This window comes from Vulpes vulpes, unplaced genomic scaffold, assembly GCF_048418805.1.
Source record: "Vulpes vulpes isolate BD-2025 unplaced genomic scaffold, VulVul3 u000000899, whole genome shotgun sequence".
Taxonomy (NCBI): Eukaryota; Metazoa; Chordata; class Mammalia; order Carnivora; family Canidae; genus Vulpes; species Vulpes vulpes.
The window spans coordinates 4,693,333-4,712,858 of NW_027325780.1; the positions used below are offsets into that span (position 1 = coordinate 4,693,333).

The window sequence follows — 19,526 nt, forward strand, 5'->3', positions numbered from 1 at the left end:
GGGTGCCCAAGAGTTACAATATTTTACAAAGAAATACTGGAAATGCTAGATCATAAGGTTGTCAGGGAGGAAAAAAAACTTTTCTTCTACTCTCTTAGGTCCAGTTTTTGGGAGTCTTTGATTAAACTGACAAAAAGACAGATTAGCAAGAAAAAAGACAAATTAATCATGTTTGTATTAATTTATATGCAAGACTTCATTGAAAAGGTGTTTCAAAGGGGCAGTTAGAATTTGGAGCTGTACCATACCATCTTTTTTTTTTTTTAATATTTTATTTATTCATGAGAGACAGAGAGAGGCAGAGACACAGGCAGAGGGAGAAGCAGGCCACCCACAGGGAGCCCGATGTGGGACTGGATCCCAGGACCCCAGGGTCACGCCCTGAGTCAAAGGCAGACTCAACCACTGAGACATCCAGGTGTCCCTGTACTCTACCATCTTAATAGGGGAAGAGAATGGGAGGAAGGGCACTTACTAGAAAACAAAAGATTTCTTAATAAGGGAAGGGGAGGAGGTGAAAGGACATTTATGGGAAAACATGAGTTTTGAAAAGTTTCATGGGCCCCTAGGAGTGTAGGTGGAAGATAGGGTTGGTTTGTTACACGTCTTATCTAGGTGTGGAGGCTTCTTAATGTCCCTGGTGATAAGAATCAATCTAACCTCATTGTTCTGTGGGCAATTTGGATTCTGAGTTCTTTTAGGAGGCTCTGCTTTTAGACAAATAAAGGATTTCAAAAAGATGCCTTCTGCTCAAAATAATTTTTATGCCACCCTGGCATATTTTGCACCCCCCCTTTGTGGTCTTTTTTTTTTTTTCCTCTGGAGTATTCTAGTGGGTGGAAGATAATTGGATAAAATTGTTATCCAAAATTATATCAGCATTTGTATTTGAGCCCAGAAACTTTTTAACAAGTGGCTAGAATGTACAACAAATATAAACAAACACAATGACTAGGATATGACTTACTGGATCCAGATGACACTTGTTCCATATTTAGAATATTGCTTACTCAACAAGATTCCTTTTAGCAAATTAATGGGCATAAGAAAAATATTTTATTTAAACCAAATGGTTTAAAATTATGAGTCCAATTTTATTTAATCTTACCCCCTCTTTTAAGTGTGTCACCAATAAATTCTAATAGTATATTTTCAGCATGGAGCCCAGGTGTCCCAGCATGCTTTTTGTAACAATGAAAAGAAATAGTCTTGGGGTTCCTGGCTGGCAAAGTCTGTAGAATATCAGAACCCTTGATCTCAGGGTCTTGGGTTCTGAGCCCCACGAACGATTGGGTGTGGCGATTATTTAAAAAAAAAAAAAAAAAGAATCAATCAAAAAATACTTATTGGGCAGCCCAGGTGGCTCAGTGGTTTAGCGCCACCTTCAGTCCAGGTTGTGATCCTGGAGACCTAGGATCGAGTCCCCTGTCAGGCTTCCTGCATGAAGTCTGCTTCTCCCTCTGCCTGTGTCTCTGCCTCTCTCTCTGTGTCTCTCATGAATAAATAAATAAAATCTTAAAAAAAAAAATACTTATTGTACCAACACTTTTTATTAGCTGGGAGTTTTATTTTAGGCCTGATTTTGTGAGATGCCAGAAGAGGACAAGAAAACTAAATATAGGATTAAAAAGTCAGAGTCTTGGGATGCTTAGGTGGCTCAGTGGTTGAGCGGCTGCCTTCGCCTCAGGGCATGATCCTGGGTTCGGGGATCAAGTCCCACATTGGGCTCCCTGCAGGGAGCCTGCTTCTCCCTCTGCCTATGTCTCTGCCTCTCTCTATGTGTCTCTCATGAGTAAATAAGTAAAATCTTAAAAAAAAAAAAAAAAGAAGAAGAAAAAGACCGAGTCCTTGGTATCCTAAATGAGAAGAATTGAAGGAAAACTGGCAAAGTAGACATCAAAAGAGAAAGAGACAAACCAGGGGTGTAGACCAAGCAGCCCTAATTCCTTAGGGTTGGTAATTTGTGGCTGAAGATGGATTTAGATCTATCAAAGAGACATATGGAACACCTATAAAACAACACAGCAAAACTCATCTTTGTAAGAAATAGGACAGAGAGGAATAAGTTTCCTTGGTATCTTTTGGATTGACAGAATAATCTCATCTCACTGGATTGACAGAATAATCTCATCTCACTGGATCCTAAAAATGGAAAGAGTAATGAGACTTTCTGGAATTGTGGGGCCAGGTTAGAGAACTTTGACCTGACTGGAAATGGCTAAATTAGACAATACAGGATTCGAGGAGATAAGCCAAGGGTAAAAGTAACATGCTCTGAGCAGTTATTTGTTAATTATATACTATATGCTTTTCATACATTATCTCATTTAATTCTTACAATGCAATGAAATACTAGTATTATGTCAACTTTATAGAGGAGACAAATTAACTATTCTTTTATTGAACATTTATCTCCTGCTTTTTTTATGCTGAACTATTTCCCATTCTTAAGTATATCTGTTTTTTGTTTTTATTTATGTTGATTTCTCTGCTTATTTTTTTATTATTATTATTTATTTATTCTTGAGAGACACAGAGAGGCAGAGACACAAGCAGCAGGAGAAGCAGGCTCCATGCCGGGAGCCCAACATGGGACTTGATCCCGGGTCTCCAGGATCAGGCCCTGGGCTGAAGGCGGCGCTAAACCGCTGAGCCACCTGGGCTGCCCATCTGCTTATTTTAATAACTAATGCAAAAGTGTTTTTTTGTATTTTCTATGATTTTAACTATAAGAAAAACCACATGAAAACTTGGAAAGAAAGAAAAACGCTGGGGCAGTCCGGGTGCCTCAGTAGTTGAGCATCTGCCTTCAGCTCAGGGTGTGATCCTGGGATCCGGGATTGAGTCGCATTGTGACTCACGCTCCCTGTGAGGAGCGTGCTTCTCCCTCTGCCTGTGTCTCTGCCTCTCTCTGTGTGTGTGTCTCATGAATAAGTAAATAAATCTTAAAAAAGGAAAAAAGGATAGAAGATGAAATAGAGATAGCAAGTATAGACAACTCTTGAGTTTTTTGTTTTGTTTTGTTTTGTTTTGTTTTACAACTCTTGAGTTTTACTCAGGGGAAAAGCAGAGAAATGGGGATGTAGCTAGAGAGGAACATGGTAGGCCAAGTTTGTTACTGTTTTTCACCTGGGCTATTTTAAAGCATGTTTGTATGCTGATGGGAATGATTTAGTGGAGAGGGAAAAATTGGTGAGGACAGCCAACTGCAGGAGTGATGTTGAGAAGGTGAGAGGGGATGATTGGCCTTTGATAGGAGCACAGTATTTGGAAAGAAAAGGAAAGATGGAGGAGTGGTGGGTGCAGATACAGGTCCAAGTAGAGGCAGGAGAATAGGAAAGTGCCCTGGTTACTCCACTGTGTTGTGGGCCCATGATTATGTCCTTCCCTCCACCAAACTGCATAGACCACAGGATTGCATTGGGAGGTAAGTGGGGAATAGTTGTCTTGCAAACTCAGGGAGAGCAGAAAAGCTTTAACATAGTTACCTAGGAGAATAAGTTGACAGGAAATACTGCGTAATTGCAGTGGTCCTGGAGGTAGGGCCACTGGACGTCAGTAAGCAGGAATTTGAAGTGAGATTAGAAGGCGGTATTGTGTGTTTTCCTCCAGGGACAGTAACTGGGCTAAAGACAAGGTGTCAGCAGGGCTGCTTCCTCTGGAAGCTCTAGAGGAGAATAGGTTTCCTTGCCTTTGCCAGTTTCTAGAGGCCACCTGCACTTCCTAGCTCATAGGCCCTCCTACATCTTCACAGCTTGCAACTTAGCGTCATTGAATCTCCTTCACAGATTTCTGCTTCTTTCCCCAGGTCGCCTTCTCTCTAAAGTTGATCCTCTTGCCTCCTTTTGCCTCCCTTTCGCCTCCCTCTCACGAGGACCCATGTGATTACTTTGGGCCTATCAGGATAATCCAGGATAATCTCCCCACCCCAGAATCGGTCATCAACATCTGCAAAGTCCCTTTTTGCAATGTAAAGTGACATTCACAGTTCTGCTGATTAGGACGTGGACATCCTTGAGAGCACCATTATTCTCTCTCCCACAATTAGTGAAGTTGAATATGTTTTCATATGGTTATTAGCTTTTTATATTTCTTTTGTGAATTACTCATTCCTGAGATTTTTTTTCTATTAGCTATTAGTCTTTCTAATTCATTTGTAAGAACTGTTTATCACTTGGGGTATATACCTTTATGGTATAGCATTTTGCATATTTTCCCCTGGTTTATTGCTCACCTTTCTATTTTGTTTGCAAGATACTATTTAATTTACAAAAGTACAGTACCTTTATTAAAACATTATATTGTGGAAAATGTCAAATTAAAGTGGAGAGCATACTGTATTAAATCTCTGCTTATTCATTGCCAAGTTTAAATAATTATTGACTCAAGGCTGGTCTTTCTTTTATCTGTATATATCCTTACCCACATCCCCTAAATTATTCATCATTTTGAAGCAAATCCGAGACATCATATTTCATCCATAAATATTTCAGCAAAATACATATATTTCATGATTTAAGTGTCTTAAATTATTTTCTCTAAGGTTTTTGGTGTCATGTATGAGAAAGTCCCAATTCACCTATTTAAAGGAGATGCAAAATCAAGTCTGAATATACATTTTTGTACTTTTTAAGGAATTTATATTTCCTTTAAATTGTTTTTTATTAGCAATGACCGTTTTCTGACTGCTTAAAAACAAGTGTATTTAAACACCAACCCGGCGGAAAATGCTGTGAATTTAATTTTGTTACCTTTGCGTGCATGTGAACATGGAACTGTATAAAAGGATTATAATTATAAAATTAGCAGGCTGCCCACTGGTGTCTGCACTCCTGATTTAGTCTTCTTTCCGTGACGACACTGATGATTGGGAACAACTGCTAGAAGGTTGGCAATTGTCTGTTGTTCCTGCATCATTCATGGGTTGAAGTGTTCTTGGTTTCGTTTTTGCCAAGGCCACTGCACACTGCATGGAAGTAAAACAAATATGCAAAACAAAGGAAGGAATATATCCCCTCCCTCATAGTCAGTTCACTGCTCAGTGATCTCTCCAAAGTCCCAGAAGGATGAGCCCCATGGTCCTCCATTTAACATGGCCCAGACTGTGCGGGACTGTTGGCAAGCACAGATGGAATTGGTGGGCTGTTGGCTTCCACTTTGAAAAAGAAGCAATATAACAAGTAGAGGACTAAGTAAGCATAGATGATCTAGGTGATTTCTTATTTCTTTCCAGACATAAAAGAGGGGTGGCGCAGCAGGAGTTTCGTGTGCACTTGTCATAGCCTAGCAACTCCACAGCCAAAACAAACACAACTCAAACTTTACTGCTATACTTGCCAACGGATTGGTTGGCACCCACTGATTTCCTGTTCTTAACCCATTGCCAACCGGTTCTCACCCCTTCGCATGAAAACTCTTCTTTTGTAGGTCACCAATCAGATCCTGGACATTATTTCAGTGTCTCTCATGTGTGTCCTTTCTTCAGTAGATAGCTTACCCTCATTTAAGCTCCTTGCTGTCTTAGCTTGTGATGTTGAATGATTGTGTTCTATTCAGGGTTTTCTGTGTGAATCTTTGACTTATGGTGGTTGTTTCCTATCCCTCTGTCCCTTCAGTGTGGATGCTTTGAGGGTGATGGGCTTCTCTCTCAGCACTGACTTCTCAGCATTGCCCCCAAATCTCAATTTCCAGCCTTCTCTACTGAGCTCCCAGTGCATGTTTTCTGGCTAATTTCTGGGGATGTCTGAGATTCTTAGCCCTGCTCCTAACTTGAACTATAGCAGTGGCACATCAGTACCCATGTCCTCCAGGCTCAGACCTGCCCAGTTTAGGAGACACCAACCATGGCAGGAACGGAAGGATCACAGCATGACAAATTTAGAACGAAGCCTGATTGGCCCCTGTGAGGAGCTGCCGTCACATAGCCTTCTCTCCTGAGGACCTGAATGATGCTTGTCTTGCCTTCCCAAGAATGTTGTGCTCTCTGTAGGTGTGAGGCCTGTTTTGCTGAGGCCCTGAAGTGTTGATTATTTTGACCAGGTCCCTTCCCAGGCAATCATATCCTGTTTTGTTTTATTTTTTCCCAGTCCTACTAGTCTAGTCTGTGTTCCCCACCTTCACTGACACGTTATTCTGGGCACTGGGCCTTGAGTCATACGGCCATTCTGTTCTCCTGGACATTCACTAGGTCTTGACCATTACCCTTTCTTCTGTGTCCTCCTGCCCTAATTTCCTTCATGCCTTTATTACTTCATGCTCAAAACTACTGAAAATCCCCCAACTGTTGTTTCTGGATGTGTTGCTTCCCACATCAGCTCCTTCTGCCTTCTAGTGCCATCTCAAATCCTTCCTGGAACTTGGTGAGAACTTACCTCAGAAGTAGATTTTTTAAATCATTAATTATATTAGCATTCTTTTCATTATATATTTTCAACTGTGTAACATATGTAAGGTTGGAGGGCCTAACTTTACTAGTGTCCCATAGAGTCAGGAGGCAAGCACTCTTTTGACATATGTGCTAGCTAATGTTGGACATAAAGTAATTTCAAACACTCACCTTGATCATGTTGTTGCATGGGAAAATACTTCCACGTGACTTTCATTGCATGTCATAGTCCACACTTAAATGCGTTTGCTATTTGAGGTCTTCCACAATTACTCTCTTTAGTATTATTATTTTTTCTTCCTTCCTTCCCTTCTTGGTTTCGATGAGATGTAAGTAATATATATAGCATTTATATGCTATATATATTTATTGAGATGTAAGTAATATATATAGCATTGTGTAAGTTTAAGGTATAGAGTAATATATATAGCATTGTGTAAATTTAAGGTATAGAGTATGAGGATTTGGTATTTGGTATAACTCTTTGGTATTAATAGGGGGACTCTCAGGGATCCCTGGGTGGCTCAGCGGTTTTGTGCCTGCCTTTGGCTCGGGGTGCAATCCTGGAGTCCTGGGATCGAGTCCCATGTCGGGCTCCCGGCATGGAGCCTGCTTCTCCCTCTGCCTGTGTCTCTGCCTCTCTCTCTCTCTATGTCTATCATAAATAAATAAAAATAAATCTTTAAAAAAAATAGGGGACTCTCTTTCCTTCTTTTCTTCCTCTTCTCTCTCTCTCTCTCTCTCTCTCCCATTCGGACTGATTCATTAACTAAATAATTCTGGAACACCTAGAGAGGCAGGCCAGTAAATGAAGAGGTGAAACAGGTGGTGGTGACTACCCCAAAACTGGAGAGAGAATACCTCACACTAAGGGAGTAGCAGCTACTGCTCTTCCCATTGTTCACATGTGGAATGTGTGTCCATTGCTGTCAAATCATCAGATTTTTCAAGAGGAGCTGAATGTCTGGATTTTTTTTTAAAGATTTATTTATTTATTTATGAGAGAGAGAGAGAGAGAGAGAGAGAGAGAGAGAGGCAGAGACACAGGAGGAGGGAGAAGCGGGCTCCATGCCAGGAGCTTGACGTGGGACTCGATCCCAGGACTCGAGGATCGCGCCCTGGGCCAAAGGCAGGCGCCAAACCACTGAGCCACCCAGGGATCCCCTGAATGTCTGGATTTTGATGCGAAATCTCCCACTTTGAAATGAGTCATCGATTCAAAAACCTTTTAAACACTGTGAGGGTGGGTTGGGATCCTTGGGTGTCTTTGGCCCAGGGCGTGATCCTGGAGTCCCAGGATCAAGTCCCACATCAGGCTCCCTGCATGGAGCCTGCTGCTCCCTCTGCCTGTGTCTTTGCTTCTCTCTCTCTCTCTCTCTCATAAATAAAATCTTTTTTTTTTCTCTCTCTCATAAATAAAATCTTAAACAAACAAACAAAAAACACTGTGAGGGCTAACCAGAACACCAGAACAACAATGAGATGGATCTGGCCTGTAGGCTCCCAGTTTGCAATCTCTGCTCTCCAGAAACCCCTCGGAGTCCCCCCTTGTTCCCTGATACTTTATGCTTTCATTGCCCTTCTTTTTGTTCTTCATATCCCATTATCTGGACTGTCCAACCCCATTCTCTCCATTGATCCAAATCCTAATTCTTACCTGATCTTTTTTTTTTTTAAGCTCTATTTATTTATTTGAGAGAGAAAGAGAAAGAGAGCACGAGCTGGAGGGGGAGACAGAGAAGGAAAGAATCTGAAGCTGACTTTGTGCTAAGCCCAGAGCCTGGCACAGGGCTCAATTTCTTGACCCTGAGATCAGGACCTGAGCTGAAACCAAGAGTTGGCACTTAACCAACTGTGCCACCAAGGCACCCCAACTCTTACCTGATCTTTAAGATCAGTCTCAAAGATTGCTATGTGGCATGCTAGGATTTTCAGCAGCAATAAAAACAGAGCAAGTAGGGGAAGCCAAAATCAGAAATGAGTTGACAGGTGGTCTAGATACCAAATCCTGGGAGGTCAGCCAAGGCAAAGGATCAGCAAACAGCCAAAGGACAAGAGGTTCAGTAACTTCGGTTAAGAAGCCTAAGCAAGTCCTAGGCATAGGACACAGAACATCAGAATGGAACTTGGTAATAGCTACAAGACAGCTGCTTTAAAAAAAAAAAAAAAATTTCTCTAGGTTTTTTCTTTCTTTGTTCCTGTTTTTTTTTTTTGTTTTTTTTTTTTTTTTAATTGTTTTGTACTAGAATTCTCCAGTTTTTAAAGGGAAAGAAAAAAAGAAGGGCAGGGGCACCTGGCTGGCTCAGTTGGTAGAACACGGGATGCTTGATCTTGGAGTCAGTGAGTTTCCAGCCCCACTTTGGGCATAGAGTTTTTTAAAAAAGGGAAAGGCAACTAACATTTTCTTTTAAGTAAGCATGGAATAAAGGGCAGTGGCTTACAACAACTGTCCCAGGCAGAAGTAAGGGCAAAAGCCAAGGTGATGGGACATGCACTGGTTTGCTCTAACAACAACCTCAACTTTAAGGCAGGGCATGACATCTCAGAAGGGTGGGGTGGGGAGTAAATGGCATTTCACAAAGAATTTTCTTTAAGTTTTCTCACTGTATATAAATCCTAGAAAAAGTAGTTTGTGCAAACACTTTCATCACAGAATGCTTATTTCTGTGATAAGCAAAGACAACAAGATGTACATCTTGGAAAAGCTGGGCTTAATTTCCATGAACAAACTCTACATTTCCTCTCTATTTTTCTCTGCCAACTGAAAAAATGTACAGTTTTTACACGTTTAAAAGCAGTACACCTCCCCCCATCCCCTTTGGACCTGTCAGAGGTCTTATGACCTTTCCTGTAAAATGTGGATCTTAAGGGAATCACAGAGGAAGCTGGAATGCTAAAGCCCTAGAAACCTCCAGAAGTAGTTGGTTTCTGCCTGTTTGCTTGGGGATATGTTTTTCAAACAATTCATTTTCAGAGATTTCTGATCTAAGAACTAAACATCATTGCTAATTTTATGGGCACAAGGGAGTAGAGCTAGTGAAAGAAGCACATTTATTGGTTACTATGTTTCTCGTGTGTATTTTAAATGTCAGAGCCTCTGTTATCAATGCTTCTGATCTGGTTGGCCTCAAACCTGGATAGTGACCCCGTACCCTCCTTACTCTGTGAGGCTTATTTTGGGGAAGAGAGCACAGCAGGATACCTGCACCCTTCCACCCACTCAGAGCCTCCCTGAGATACCTGAACATTCAAATACATCAGGGAAGGCCTTATTCACAAAGATCTTCCTTATGCTTTATTGTGAAGGGCAAATCTTATTGGTCCATAAAAAGAAATTCCAGAGAATAAATTTCTGTGCAAAGTACTTTGCCATGTTTCTCAAGCATTCTACTAGTTTGAGTGTGCAGGGAGAGAAGACACTGCCAAGGAAACTAGGCACTTTCTAACACTTGTAGGTATAAAAGCAGTACTTCATCATTAGCTATATGTTTGGTCTTAGACATTCATAAGTGAAGAGAGGGGTTGGTCTACACTACAGGATATTAGATGTGAAAGAGAAAAAAAGTTTAAAGAGGAGGAAAAGGGACACCGGGGTGGCTCAGTGGTTGAGTGTCTGCCTTTGGCTCAGGGCATGATCCCAGGATCTGGGATCGAGTCCCACATCAGGCTCCCTGCATGGGGCCTGCTTCTCCCTCTGCCTGTGTCTCTGCCTCTCTTTCTGTGTCTCTCATGAATAAATAAATAAAATCTTAAAAAAAAAAAAAAAGGAAAATTTATAAGCAGTTCCCAAAAAAAAAAGATCCCAGGGGAAAAAAAATCCCCAAAAGAAAGACACAGGTAAGAAATTGAGTCTCTTAGGTTTGTTAAATGTTATAAACATTTAAATTTATTCAAGTTCAGAGGGTGCCTAACTGGATCAGTCAGTAGAGCACGTGACTCTTGATCTTGACATTGTGAGTTCAGGCCCCACGTTGGATACAGAGATTACTTACAAATAAAATCCTTAAAAAAAACATAAATTTATTTAGTTTCAATTTAATGAGTTGGCCAACTAGCTCTGCAAGACCAAGATACTATCATTTGCCTTCAACAATATCAGTCTTCTGAATTAAAATTCCCAAACAAATCCTTTAGGTATGGATTATTTTCATGCTGACCAAAGCATGTGAAGAAAATTTTGGAATCTCAATGAACCTTTCTAAGTAATTTGTTCTTTTTTTTTTTTTTTAAGATTTTATTTATTTATTCATGAGAGAGAGACACACACACACACGGAAACACAGACACAGGCAGAGGGAGAAGCAGGCTCCATGCGCAGGGAGCCTGACGTGGCACTTGGTCTCCAGGATCATGCCCTGGGCTGAAGGCCGTGCTAAACCACTGAGCCACCGGGGCTGCCCAGTAATTTGTTCTGAATGAAAGTAGATGAGTTTAACATCAGAAGATCGTCATGGGCAATGATATGGGTGAAACTTACAAACATAATGTTGAGTATAAAGGCAGACACAGAAAGGGATACACTCTATAATTCTATTGGTACAAAGTTTTTTTTTAAGAAGGCAAAACTAATCTATGTTTGTGGAAGTCAGAAGAGTGGTTATCCCTGAAGGAGGGAGGTACACAGGAAGCTTTAGAGATGCTGAAAAAATTTGGCTTCTTAAACCCAGGTGCTGGCTACATATGACTCCAGTTTGCAGAATTTTACTGAGCTATATCCTTAAGGTTTATGCTTTTTTTATCCCTCTACATAAGTAAAAAATAAATTAAAAAAAAAAAAAAAGGTTTATCATAGGTCCAGAAACAGGGACCAGAACAGGGAAATCTATAGAGAAGGAAAGCAGACTAGTGGTGGATTAGGACTGATAGTTGATGGCTAAAGGTGACAGAGTTTCTTTTTGAGGTGATGAAAACTTTCTAAAAATGACTAAAGATGGTAGCACAACTCTGTGTATATGATAAAAACCACTGAATTGTATACTTTAAAAAACAAAACAAAACCAATATTTGGAGAACTATTGTTACTTTTTAAGAGATTTTATTTTTAAGTAATCTCTATACCCAACGTGGGCCTTGAACTCACAACCCCTGAGATGTAGAGTCCCATGCACCAACTGAGCTAACCAGGTGCCCCAAAGAACTAGTAGTTATACTCTTCATTGCTTAGTTCCCCTGGCTGGTCCCTATGGATTCGCTAGACACCCAGAATGGGTATGGAATGAATACAGATACATATTTCCACTTGAAGAAAGGAGCTAATTCACTACCTGAGTTCCAAGGGCCTCTGACATCTCTACCTGGCTATTATTCACAGTTTCCCTTCTCTCTGAGCAATGCTCAGCAGCAGTCAATATTATGGGAAGGACTCTGTGGTTCTCAATCTTTCTGCATACCAATATCACCTGGGGAACTTTGAATACCAATGATGCCTGAGTCCCATACCTCGAGATTCTATTTCAATGATGCCACCCTAGGCATCTGAATTATTATTTTTTAATTAATTAATTTTTTATTTATTTTTAAAATTCATTTTATTTTTTTAAATCTGAATTATTTTTAAAGCTAGGAGGGACCAAAATCTGGACATGCTGATACATTGCCTAAACACATAACCGTGCATGCACATGCACACACACACCATGCTCACTCTCCCAGGTGCTTCTTTTTCTTTAAATATTTTATTCATTTATTCATGAGCGACACACAGAGAGAGAGAGAGGCAGAGACATAGGCAGAGGGAGAAGCAGGCTCCCCATAAGGAACCCGATGCGGGACTCAATCCCAAATCCTGGGATGACGCCCTGAGCTGAAAGCAGACGCCCAACCACTGAACCACCCAGGCATCCCTCCCAGGTGCTTCTAATATACATTCAATAATGAGAACCACTGGTATAGCAGTTGCCACAAAGAACTGAAAATCTAATTTCTTACTCTGCCATTTATTAGCTATATGACGTGAATAAACTGTTCGATCTCTCTGAACTTCAGGTATGGCTTTGAGAGACACCTACATAGCATATAGTAGGTTTTCATGGCTCCTTCTTGCTTCACCTTCCAGTCTCTGCTTAGGTGTCATCTCCTGCCCGAACTTAAACCGCTGGTGTGATTAATTATCCCTTCTCTCTGTTCTTACAGCACCTGTGCAGATCCCTGTCTTAAACCTTATTCTGTGACAGTGACATTAAAATCTTTGTCTGCATCTCTTCCATCAGTGTATACACTACTTGGAAGCAAGTTATTAATAAAAGTGATTATATGACCCTTCTTTTAGTTTTCTTTCAGAAATCATAACATTAGCTCATTTCCAAACTTTAGTTAAATAATCCTTCACGGAAAACACATGCAGCTTTCTGAAATGCACATTACCCTTATTTTGTCTACTATTAATTAAAAAAAATTTTTAAAGATTTTATTTATTTATCCATGAGAGACACACAGAGAGAGAGAGAGAGAGAGAGAGGCAGAGACACAGGCAGAGGGAGAAGCAGGCTCCATGCAGGGAGCCTGACGACGTGGGACTCGATCCGAGGTCTCCAGGATCACACCCTGGACTGAAGGCGGCGCTAAACCGCTGAGCCACTGAGGTTGGCCTAAAAAATTTTTTAATTTAAAATTTTTACTTTATTTTTTTATTTATTTTTATTTTTTTATGATAGTCACAGAGAGAGAGAGAGAGAGAGAGGCAGAGACACAGACAGAGGGAGAAGCAGGCTCCATGCACCGGGAGCCCGATGTGGGATTCGATCCCGGGTCTCCAGGATCGCGCCCTGGGCCAAAGGCAGGCGCCAAACCGCTGCGCCACCCAGGGATCCCCTTACTTTATTTTTTTAAAGACTTTCATTAATTCGAGAGAGGGAGAGAGCATCTCAGGCAGACTCCATGCTCAGCAGAGTTGGCTTGGAATGTTCTCTGCTTCTTTGTCATTGCCTCTCCCCCAGCTCAAGCACAGTTGCATTCTCTCTCAATAAATGCATACACACATACAATCTTTTTTTTTCTTTTAAGATTTATTTATTTATTCATGAGAGACACACAGAGAGAGAGGCAGAGACACGGGCAGAGGGAGAAGCAGGCTCCATGCAGGGAGCCTGACATGGGACTTGATCCTGGGTCTCCAGGATCACACCCTGGGCTGAAAGTGGCGCTAAACCACTCAGCCACCCGGGCTGCCCATATACAATCTTTTTTTTAAAAAGAAAACAAAATATCATTGTTTATACTATAAAGCCTTCTTCTTTTTTTTTTTTTTTTTTAAAGTAAACTCTACCCCCAATGTGAGGCTTGAACTCCCCACCTATTTTTTTCTTTTTTTAAACATTTTATTTATTTTTCCATGAGCGACACACAGAGAGAGGCAGAGACACAGGCAGAGGGAGAAACAGGCTCCATGCAGGGAGCCCAATGTGGTCCAATCCCAGGACCACAGGATCATGCCCTGGGCTAAAGGCAGGCCCTAAACCACTGAGCCACCTGGGCTGCCCAAAAGGTTGTTTTTTTTTTTTTTTTTTTAATAAGATTTTATTTATTTATTCATGAGAGAGACAGAGAGAGAGAGAGAGAGAGAGGCAGAAACACAGGCAGAGGGAGAAGCAGGCTCCATACAGAGAACCTGACGTGGGACTTGATCCCGGGTCTCCAGAATCAGGCCCTGGGCTGAAGGCGGTGCTAAACCGCTGAGCCACCCAGGCTGCCTCCGTTAATGATTTTTATTTTTTTATTATTATTTTTTTCTTAATGATTTTTAAATAACATTTTCTTTTCTCTCCCTTACTATACTGTAAGAATATAGCATAAAATTCATATAACATACAACATACTTGTTAGTCTACTGCTGATGTTACTGGTAAAGCTTCTAGTCAATAGCCTATTTGTAGGTTTCAGGGAGTCAAAAGTTATATGCAGATTTTTGACTGCACACAGATCAATACCCCAAATCCCTACATTGTTCAACCGTACACACATATTTGTACACAATGTACATGGTTTCATGAACATCTTCTATTGCCATCCCCTGAAAAGGTACATAGACCTCAGGTTTAAAACTGGTTTAGAGGGACACCCGGGTGGCTCAGTGGTTGAGTGTCTGCCTTCAACTCAGGTCATGGTCCCATGGTCCTCAGATTGAGTCCCACATCGGGCTCCCTGCATGGAGCCTGCTTCTCCCTCTGCCTGTGTCTCTGCCTTTCTATGTCTTTCATGATTAAATAAATAAAATCTTAAAAAAAAAAAAACAACTGGCTTAGAACAACATTGAAGGAAATACATTAAGGAAAGAAATAGATCTGAAACTAACAATTCTTTTTTTTTTTTTTTTTAAATTAAATTTTTTTTTTTTTATTTATTTATGATAGTAACAGAGAGAGAGAGAGAGAGGCAGAGACATAGGTAGAGGGAGAAGCAGGCTCCATGCACCGGGAGCCCGATGTGGGACTCGATCCGGGGTCTCCAGGATCGCGCCCTGGGCCAAAGGCAAGCGCCAAACCACTGCGCCACCCAGGGATCCCTGAAACTAACAATTCTTATGAGTGCTTTTTAAAAAATCTGTTCCCAACTCTGCTTAGGGAGGAGCCCCCAAACCCGCTATGACTCTTACCTACAGAGCTGAAAGTTCCTTGGGTTTTCTCCAGCTCGTGATTGCTTAGAGAAAAAAAAAACCTCTGCTTCCAACATTATTGCCCCTATGAACACACTTTATCGGGGACTTCTTTCTTGTGCACGAAAGGTCTTTGGTCACTAACTTTCAGTTGTCTTTCCCTTTTCAGGTCACCAAAAGAACTTGAGTAATTTGGGACCATGGCTCTGGTGTCAGAGATCAGGCCCCGGCTAGATGTGGGAAAGTAACTCGTAGCAGCCAGGAAATATACTTCCACAGCAAGGGCTCACCCAGGGAGTGTGAGTCAACAAGGCATAGGTCAGAGTGGTAATCCGGAAGAAGAAAGGTAGAGATATTTTTAAAACCCATGCATCTGGGATACCTGGGTGGCTCAGCAGTTGAGCATCTGCCTTGGGCTCAGGGCTTGACCCGGAGTCTGGGGATGGTATCCTACATGGGGCTCCCTGCATGGAGCCTGCTTCTCCCTCTGCCTGTGTCTCTGCCCCTCTCTCTGTGTGTGTCTCTCATGGATAAATAAATAAAATTAAAAAAAAAACAAACAAAAAACCATGCATCTGGTCTGACTGGAAGGATAGGACAAATCTTGATTCTAAGGAGGATTCTTGCCTCCTTAGTCATAAACCTCTTCTGTGCTTCCTGCTGAAGTAAAGCTTAGAGAAGTATTTTGCTGCCATGGAGCTAGAATCCAGAGGTTAGTTTGCCTACAACCTGCAAGAAAGTGTTTACCCCTGGAAACCTGTGGCTGGAAAAGAAGGCCTAATGCTGACACTTGGTGTTTTGCTTTCAACTGGGCAAGGTAGAAGAAACCAAAATGCTTTCACTGAGTATCAGCTGTATAATTTTTATGATGAGCGTTTATCAATCAGAAGTTTCACAACTGCTCTCCTCTCTTTTAAGTTTTTGTTCTGCTGATGAATGCCTTGTAGTTTGTATATAGTTGAGTTTTTTACTACCTGGAGTAGTTTCTTATTTTTTTCTTTTCTTTTCTTTTTTCTTTTCTTTCCTTTTCTTTCTCTTTTCTTTTCAATAATCTTTACACCCAACATGAAGCTTGAACTTAACCCTGAGATCAAGAGTCACATGCTCCACTGAGTGAGCCAGCCAGATGCCCTACTACCTGGAATAGTTTTATAGCCTGGTTGCTAGAAGAGACTTAGTGAAACAAGTATGCTTTTGAAGGTACTATATGCTTTTCCTGCTCCTGAATTTGACTATCTATTTAAGACAAAGACTCATGGTGTGGGTTCTTGGTATTTTCAAACCACTTATTTGACCCAAGAGGAGAATAGAGAGTGGAAGAAGGATGGAGGGTTCACGTAGGCTACTGTCTATTTATGACCTTATGACCATGCTGTGTTGCGTCCCCCAGTATTGAAGGTCTCCCTTGGTTTTTTTTTTTTTTTTTTTTTTTTTCTCCCTTGGTTTTATAACAGGAATCAGACCTATATACCCCCTGTGTTACAAACTGTGCTAAACACTATTTAATTAATCCTCCCCAACAGCCTTAAAGTTTGCTGTTTATTCCTGAAGAAACTAAAAGTCGAAGAAGTGAACTAACCTGACCAATATCAAAAAACTAGTTAAGAGCGTACAACACTTGATCTCTGGTAGTGAATTCAAGCCCCACACTGAGTGTAGAGATTACTTAAAAAAAAATACTAGTTAGTGAAGAAAATCGGATTTCATCCCTTTTTCCCCACTACTATATTTAAGTGGAGAATTGCTCCTTAGTTCTGGCTTCTCCCAGTACAACTTCCCTCCTCCCCCACACAAGGAAATCTGGCTTGGGTACACTGGTTGACACTGAGTTAATCCACTAGAGACTGAGTAATGACCCACCAGAATACTATTTGACAAAGGGGGATTGCCTTTTCAATAAATTGATTATGTGTTGACCAGGGCCCCTCTTCTGGGTCAGAGTGCTTGTTCAGCATCAATTCAAAGGAGAGAATTGGATGACCTCAAGGCATCTTATATCCAGACTATAAGGCTTGAAAAAGTAAACAGACCTTGTAACCTCGTAATGACTAGAATATTCATGTCTGCCAAGTATAACCTACCCTGGACAGTGTGAGATAAACACTGGTGAAATTTTGCCTCCTTTCAAAGTCATCATTTTTTGGACGCCAGCAATTCAGGGCAGATGACTCTCTTATTTACATTATCTTTAGTTGTTGTACTTCCCAGGATTGCTGTATCTCTTAGATCACTCAGCCCAGCCTGAGGTGATTTTCGCTGTCATCACAGCTTCATGAGCTTTGGATAGAATCCATTAGCATTTACAAACCATTATTCAGATAGGTTACTTTTGTAATCCCATAACCTAATTCTTTGGGTTGATTTTTTTCTTTTAAGTTTATTTATTTTGGAATCTCTACACCCAATATCAGGCTTGAACTCATGACCTGGAAATCAAGAGACATAGGCTCTTATGACTGAACTAGCCAGTTGCCCCTCTGGATTGATTTAATTAAAAAATTTTTTAAAGATTTTATCTGTTATTTACAAGGGAACAAGAGAACACACAGCAAGGGAAGGGAGAGGGAGAAGCAGACTCGCTGCTGAGAAGGGCACCCAACATGGGGCCCCATCCCAGGACCCAGAGATCATGACCTGAGCCTAAAGCAGGCACTTAACCAACTGAGCTATCTTCGGGTTGATTTTTTTTTTTTAATTTTTATTTATTTATGATAGTCAGAGAGAGAAAGAGAGGCAGAGACACAGGCAGAGGGAGAAGCAGGCTCCATGCACCGGGAGCCTGATGTGGGATTCGATCCTGGGTCTCCAGGATCGCGCCCTGGGCCAAAGGCAGGCGCCAAACCGCTGCGCCACCCAGGGATCCCTTTCGGGTTGATTTTTGATGAGATTTTCATATCTAATTTTTTTTAAAGATTTTATTTATTTATTTGACAGAGAGAGAGAGAGAGCGCGCGCACACAAGCAGGGGAAGCAGCAGGTGGATGGAGAGGGAGAAACAGGCTCCCGCCAAGCAGGGAGCCTGATGTAGTGCTTGATCCCAGAACCCTGGGATCATGACCTGAGTGGAAGGCAGGTGCTTAACCAACTGAGCCACCTGGGTGCCCCTCATCTCTAAATTCTGAAGGGACCTCCTTCAAGTTTGCAGCCTTTATTCTCCCAAGCTGGTAGCATTTAGAATCTCCCCTGCTTGAAGACTTTATTAGTAGGATCAAAACCAGTTAGGCAGGGGATCCCTGGATGGCTCAGTGGTTTAGTGCCTGCCTTTAGCCTAGGCCTGATCCTGGATCCTGGAGATCCCCTGATCCGGGATCGAGTCCCACGTCGGGCTCCCTGCATGGATCCTGCTTCTCCCTCTGCCTCTCTCTCTGTCTTTAATGAATAAATAAATAAAATCTTAAAAAAAACAAAACAAAACAAAAAAAACACCAGTTAGGTAGCTAACATCTTTTGCAGGCAGTCATATTGTTACATTTTATACTTAACAGGAGGGTAGGTCACCAAAATATTTTATGCACCTTTTTAGATGTGTGACATACTTTAACGCAATGATCAAATGGAGAGGAAGAACATTTCTTTGAACCCTAACCTGTCTCAGGCCAAATGGATGGAAAGATTACAGGGGAAATTAACATTTGATTCTTTCTTCAGGCCATAATAGCCTTTTTCCTATTTCTTTCTAAAAGGAATGGATTCATCCTGCTCCTGGGAGCAGGTTTCTCTTTGCATCAGAAAGCTTTGCAAAGGAGCCAGCTGCACCAAGTGAGCCCTGAAATTCCCAGGTAACATACTTTCAATTAGGAAGGCTTGCTCCAAGGCTGAGGAAGTTCATCATTTAACAGTGGGTTGTGGTATAGTGGCAGGAACCTGGGAGATTCTGAGGTCTCTCTCTAAATTGGCCACTTTGAGCCTTGTACAGCTTGCCTACTTTGTGAATTGCTTGTGAAATTGAAATGAATTGTGTTTGAAAGTGTTTTGAAAACTGTAAAATGTTCTACAAATGTAATTTTTTTTTTTTTTATGATAGTCACACACACAGAGAGAGAGAGAGAGAGAGAGAGACATAGGCAGAGGGAGAAGCAGGCTCCATGCACGGGGAGCCCGACATGGACTCGATCCCGGGTCTCCAGGATCGCGCCCTGGGCCAAAGGCAGCCAATTCCTTCTCCAGTGACTGCTCATTGATTTGCTTGGAAATAAAACTTATATTTGTGGGGAATCCCTGGGTGGCTCAGCGGTTTGGCGCCGGCCTTTGGCCCAGGGCGCGGTCCTGGAGTCCCGGGATCGAGTCCCGCGTCGGGCTCCCGGCATGGAGCCTCCTTCTCCCTCCTTCTGTGTCTCTGCCTCTCTCTTTCTCTCTCTAGATCTATCATGAATAAATAAATAAATAAATCTTAAAAAAAAAAAAAAAGAAAGAAAAGTATCCTTTCAGGATTTGGATTTGACCCCTCAGTGCCTAATAGTCATATTTTGGGGTCCTATGTAAACCCTACTTCTGTGTGTGTGTGGGGGGGTGGTCTTGAAACATGCATGGAAAGTCATCTGTTAACCTACT

General features: G+C 41.5%; 1 protein-coding gene across 35 annotated transcripts in view; it reads left to right on the forward strand.

Moving 5' to 3' along the window:
- Positions 1 to 19,526, forward strand: part of G3BP2 (G3BP stress granule assembly factor 2) — an 86,342-nt gene that overhangs the window by 22,467 nt on the left and 44,349 nt on the right. For 15 of the 35 annotated variants that reach the window (XM_072745467.1, XM_072745503.1, XM_072745469.1 and 12 more), the window contains one exon: positions 18,659 to 18,754. The exons of 5 other annotated variants lie outside the window; for them this stretch is intronic. The gene's annotated coding sequence lies outside the window, so the exon portion shown is untranslated. Of the gene's footprint in view, positions 1 to 16,046; positions 16,176 to 18,658; positions 18,755 to 19,526 lie in introns of those variants that run through there. 15 more of the 35 variants (XM_072745472.1, XM_072745505.1, XM_072745486.1 and 12 more) reach the window with 2 other exon arrangements.